The sequence below is a fragment of the Hipposideros armiger genome, unplaced genomic scaffold (assembly GCF_001890085.2).
Source record: "Hipposideros armiger isolate ML-2016 unplaced genomic scaffold, ASM189008v1 scaffold_286, whole genome shotgun sequence".
Classification (NCBI taxonomy): domain Eukaryota; kingdom Metazoa; phylum Chordata; class Mammalia; order Chiroptera; family Hipposideridae; genus Hipposideros; species Hipposideros armiger.
Window position 1 is genome coordinate 400198 of NW_017731636.1, and position 6056 is coordinate 406253.

At 45.5% G+C, this 6056-nt stretch overlaps 1 long non-coding RNA gene across 1 annotated transcript; it reads right to left on the reverse strand.

Annotated features, from left to right (window-relative positions):
* LOC109391253 (uncharacterized) lies at positions 1 to 4060 on the reverse strand. Its single transcript, XR_002125767.1, has 4 exons — positions 3798 to 4060; positions 2430 to 2628; positions 1459 to 1508; positions 1 to 1275 (listed from the first exon to the last, which is right to left on the reverse strand). It is a non-coding gene; the product is annotated as an uncharacterized LOC109391253 (long non-coding RNA).
* Positions 4061 to 6056: the final 1996 nt, after the last annotated feature.

Below are 6056 nucleotides of genomic sequence, written 5' to 3' on the forward strand. Positions count from 1 at the left end.
CCATTCTATGTGGTTATTTTCAGTCTCCTGAGCTTGTCAGGTTTAATATGTGGCCCCTTTTCTGTCTACACGCCCTTCTGTTTTAAAGCCTTTTCAGCTCAGAGAAGTAGGTCCTTTGTCCTTAAGACTGATGCAGTGTGGGCGTGGGGTGGCATTGACTCGATCCTTTGCCCCAAGTGGCTGGAATACTGGATCTAGAAACTTGGCTGGATTCAGGGTCCATTTTCCAGGGAGCAGGCCCTGTGCTTCCCGGAGCGCCTGGCCAGGCCAGCCTCCACCCTGCCCTCTCCTGTCATAAGCGCAGGTGTCCTGCTGCTTCTGTTGGCCCTTTGTCTCACCTCTTTCACTCCCTGGGCCGCTGTGGGTCCTCCCATCTATATCAAATTTTCCTCTAAATACATTCTCCCCTTTTTAAGTTGAAGCAATTATTTAACAGGGAAACTTGATGGCACTATCATAAGTGGATGACCAGTATCGCTTGTCATAAATAGAAGGCTACTGCAAAAATAATACAATAAAAGTAAAAATAATATGTTTTAGCAACAAATGGTTGCCTACATAAAGTCCTTCTGTCTGATAAAGTTACCAAGTGCCAGTCAGGCGTGGAGAGATACCCAGAACCCAGATGTGGCTTTCAAACCTTCCTCTGTGCTCCTGGCTGAGACTGCACGCTGAGCTTCTTGGTTCCCTTGCCAGCAGCCCTGGCGAGAGGCTGAGATCAGAGGAGCGGAGGGCCCCTGCTATCCCTCAGGGTGGGTATCCCCCGGTGCTGGTATCACCTGGCAGGCCAGTCCTGAGCTGGTGATGTCACCTCTGCCTGCTGTTCCTTTACTTGGGTGATCACGGCTTCTGCCCCCTCTGCTTTGCCTCTGGTGGGAACTTCTCTCTGGGACACTGCTCCTTTCATGACTGAACGCTGTCTGGGAGAGTCCTCAGCTTCAGCTAATGTCAGGTCTAAATCACTCGCGCACTGCCCAGGGTGTCCGCCCACGTATTTCAGATGCCTGCTGCAGGGATGGTCCTGTCCCCATGTTTGTCCCTGCTCCTGCCCTGCCTGGCTCAGTTACCCCAGTTAGCGCTTTTTGTAGTACTTTTCCTCCCATTTTCTGCTGGCTTCCCGCCACCTCACAGGGAAGCCACCAGGGCCCTCGCCCCATGCCCACCCCACCTATGTGTGCCTGAGCAACTGCTCTGTCTCTCTGTAGGCCTGGTCTCTCTGACAACAGCACGCACAGGTGTGTGACATTCCTGCCATTCTTTGCATATTTGCAGGGCCTGAAAAGACAGAGGGGAGCAGTCAGAAATAGTGTTTAGTCCAAGAAAGGGGCCAGAAAGGCCTCTTTTCTCTTGCTGGAACAAATTACTTAAAAATAGTTTTCAAGACACAGATTTATCTTTAAGTGAGCAGTCTGCAAGAGGGGACAGGGCATTCCTGGCTTGGAACCCTGGGCTTCATACTTAGTACTGTGTGATGGAGCAAGTCTCTTCCTCAGCCTCAGTTTCTTCATCTGTAAAATGGAAGAACAATTTTAACAGCTCCTACCAGGGTTGACGGCAGAATTGTATGATAATGTTTATGTGAAAGAGTAACAAGGCTTATGTTTGAGATACTTGCAGGTATGTTTTTACCCTGTAAATTGTATAATCCTGAAGGATGGATACTACCCAGAGCAAAGGAATTCTCCTATCACTTCTGGCTGAAGTGCCCACTTCTTATGTGAGGCAATGGATAGGAGTGAAGGGGGATTTCTAAACCCCTTAAGTTGCCTCACATGCTAGAAGCAGTTTCAAGATGCAGAGAAGACTCAGTTACTTTTTCCACAGTGGGCAGGGTTGGGATCCAGAAATTCAGGAGTCAGGAAGAGGAAGCTACTGGGTTGAGGGTGGGGGAGCAGAGTGGTATGCAGATTTGCAACAGAGGAGAAACACATGTCATAAAGCCAAGGCATTCAGTAAGGACTGAGGCTGAGGAGCAGAGGTGTATGGGATCAGGGCTGTTGTCCACACAACTCCAAGGAGAACCATGCACACTGTAGTGTATGCTAATGGCCACCTATAGAATTGTGCATTGCATAACTGGCATAGCTGTACAGGGTGGCCCTGAGTGGGTGAGACACTTCCACTGGAGGCTGACAGAGGAACAGATCTCCCCTTCCCTAGTGTCAGGACACTGCCTTAAACCCTAGCATCATCTTAGGAAGAAGAAAGAAAAGAGAGAAAGCACCCTCTTAGGAAGTTGAATTGTGACCTAGACACAAACAACACTTTTCCAACAGAGATGGTGATAAAACACAAGAGATAGTTTAAATAGCACTAATTGAGATGTTTGTAAAGTTTAAGGTTTTGTTCCTATTTCCCAGTAGGGCAGAAGCTTGGGAGCAAGATTAGATAAGTTACAGACAATTAAGAAGCTATATTAACAAAAATACCTGAGCAGAGCTGTGTTCATTTTCAATCCTAGCGACTACGCTGAGCTCCAGTGCAGAGTGAAGGCAGCCTGCCAACCTTCAAGTCCTTGGTCTTGGGGAACTGCTCTGTCTTCCCGTTCAGGGCAGCTAGCCACGCCCCCTGATTGACATATGACCCCAATCAGAGCACGCCTTCCTCCTGTCAGGCTCAGCATGTCACCTGAAAATGTTGAAAAGAGAGAACACTCCTTGACATTTGGTGAGTTTGTAAACCAAGAGCTACCAGCGCTACTTCAGGAGGCTGCTTTAAGAGTGTAGCCAGCTCAGAGGAATGTGGAGCCAAGAGGTGATCAAGAGAAGAGAAAGAGGTAGAGAGAGAAATAAAGAGTAGGAGGGTGAGAGGAGATAGGGAGAGAGGAAGAAGTCAGTGGGGAGAGGGGAGAGGGAGATGAAACTCCTGGATCCAGCTGTGCCCAAAGAGAAGATCTATTCTGGCCTTTAATTACACTAGACAACCAGTTCCTTTTTTTCCTGGTTTTGCTCAAATCAATCTGTCATGTGCTACTTCGAGAAGGCAGACCTGCACTGTTTCAGTGCTGTAGCCACTGTCATATGTGGCTATTGAGAACTTTAAGCGTGACTAAGCTGAACTTGATGTGCTGTGAATGTAAAATACATGTCCAGCGTAAAATGTCTCATTAAAATTATTTACATTGATTACATGTTGAAATGATAATATATTGGATAAATAGGGTTAAGTGTGTTATTAAATTTAATTTTACTTTTAACTCTTAAAAATATGGCTACTAGAAAATTTAAAATTGCATTTCTGGCTCACATTATGTTTTTATTTGACAAAGCAGGACTAGACCAATTTTCTAAGATAAAAGAATATGCTTTTTTAGTGTGTGTGTGTGTGTGTGTGTGTGTGTGTGTGTGTGTGTGTGTAGGTGTCTGCTTTAATATCGACTGCTTCTGGGGAGCATGATTTCTACTAACAAGGACGGTTCTTTGTTTTCTGAATGTGTGATGGATCTGGGCATGCAAGTTTGAGTTGAGAACTGGGGAAGAGAAGAAATGCTCTGCTTTTTGTTTTCTATACAGCTTTATTGAGCTGTAATTCACATACCATACAATTCACACATTGCGAGTGTACAATTCAGTGCTTTGTAGTATAATCGCACAGTTGTACAACCTTTACTACAATAAATTTTAAAACATTTTCATCACCCTTCACCCTTTAGCTTCCCCTCCCACTTTCCTTCCTTGTACCCGCCCCCCACCCCTGGCACCACTAATCTACTCTCTGTCTCCATAGATTTGCCTATTCTGGACATTTCATATAAATGGAATCATACAATATGTGGTCTTTTGTGCAGGGTTACTTACCTTTAGCAAAACGTTTTCAAGGTTCTTCCATGTTGTAGCATGAATAAGTATTTCATTCCTTTTTATGGCTGAATAACATTCCATTGTATTGTTAACCTAAATATAAAAGGCTGAAGTAAGAGGCAACAGGCATTTATTTGAGATCAAAAGCATAGCTGTTCGGAAAACATTGATTCAGGCAAAAGCCCAAATAGTGTTCTAATTAGGAGACAAAGACAATGGATATTTATGAGAAAAGGAAGAGGAAAAATTACATCAATAGAAGGAAGGCTTTTCTATTGGTGCAGATAACATAACATAGTGATGTTAATTCTAAAGAATTAAAAAAAATTTTCAGTCCAGTAGTCATCAATCCAATAGTCATATTATCTGTTGTTATTTTGGTTATTTTGCCCTATTTTAAAGTTCCAAAGTGGCTTCATTTATATTATTTTATTACAGTATGGATAGATCACATACATACTATTTATCCATTTGTTACCGGAGAGTGGGCTCCTCTTGGTGCAGTATCCAGGTTCTTGGCATCTTGAGCAAAGAATTGAACAAGATACCGAGGTAAAATAGTAAAAGAGCACTTTATTAGAAGAGATAGTATATTTCAAAGAAGTAGAAGCGGGCCCGAGAAATAGAGAATGGCTCAAGGCCCCATTATTAGAAGAGAAAGTACACTCCGAAGAGTTTGGAGCGGGCCGTTCCCAAAAGTGAGGCTCAAAATGCTTTAAAGAAAGGGGGGCTGGTCTGGTCTAGTGGCTCGTTGGTTAAGAGTTGGCTTGGGAGCGCGAGCTCTGAGCAGCAGGGCCGCCGGTTCAGATCCCACATGGGCCAGTGATGCTGCGCCCTCTACAGCTAAGATGGTGAACAACAGCTCGACCTGGAGCTGGGCTGCCGTGAGTCACCGGTGACAGCATAGGCTGCAGCAGGGCTGCAGTGGGCTGCCGTAAGCTACTGTGAGTGGCCGGCAGCCCGCATGAGCTGCTGTGAGTCTCTGTGAGTGGCCGTCCAATTAAGACAGGTTAGTTAGTGTAACAATTAGGCAGTTAGAAATTCCCAGGTAGGATGAACAAAAGATAAACATGTCTCCAAGGCCTCTTCCCTCAGCCCTGACCCCAAAAGCCACAGCCTTGAGACAATTTACTCCTACCAGACCAGGGACATCAATTATACCCTGAGGCAAATAAAACTATCCTAAAAAGCCTCCTTCAGGCTGAAATGGCCAAAGAAATAAATCCAACCTGTTCAAGCAGGCGCCAGTTTTCTCCCCAGATAGGCTAGGAAAAGCATATAAACAGAAGCCTCCCTAGTCAGTGGGCACTCCAGTTTCGGATGCTCCCTCTTTTTTAGAGAGCTGTATCTCTTTACTCTAATAAACTGTCCTTTACTGCAAACTTTGCCTCTCTGGTCTGTGTCTCCATTCTTCGGTGCTGTGAGACCACAAATCCCGGTCACACACAAATCATCCTGTATCACAATGGCCAGCGAACGATATGCCTCAGCCGTGAAGAGCGCAATGATCACAATACCAGCATGGGCCAGCGAAGGATGTTCTCCATAACTAGGATGAAGAATAAAAGGACAGCAACTTGTCTGTTCCTCTTCCCTGATTCCCCAATGCTGTTCCCTCCCCCAATTTCCCAATAAAATCTTTTAAAAAAAGGGGGGGTGGGGGCTGGCTGCCCAGGACTTGGAGTTCTTATCCCTTTTTCTCTAGATGGGCTGTCCCTCTACACCTGTGATTGACAAGAGGTTATTATCTCATCTTTTTAGATTGCACAGGTACGAGTGACTGGTCAGATCTAGTTGGGTATTTTGTATCCATTTGTTTCCCCACAGGGGTAGATAATTTCAATGAAAAGGGGGAAGTTTTGGGTGGAAAGGGGAGTTCTCCTGGGCGGTCACATTCTGTGGGATGTGCAGAAACGCAGAGACCCAATGCCTGCCCTTATCTGCCTGCCTTGTTTCCCCTCCTTGAGAGACGTGATTCCCATAAAATCTCTATAGAAGCTGAGGGACAGGAGGTCTTTTCTTCTGTATCTGCTTCCTGCTGGGCAGGGGCATAGAGGTGTCCCTGCCTACTGGGGATTCACAGAACTCTCACCCTAGCTGATCTCAGATTAGAAGAAGGGGTCTCGAGATCCGCCTGGAACAGGACAGGGGTCAGCAAACTTTTGAGACAGAAGAGCTGCCAGGAGTCAGCAAAATACAGCTCACGAGCCACAGGCTCTGAAGTAAAATTGAAAATGAAAATAAAACTATCATAGT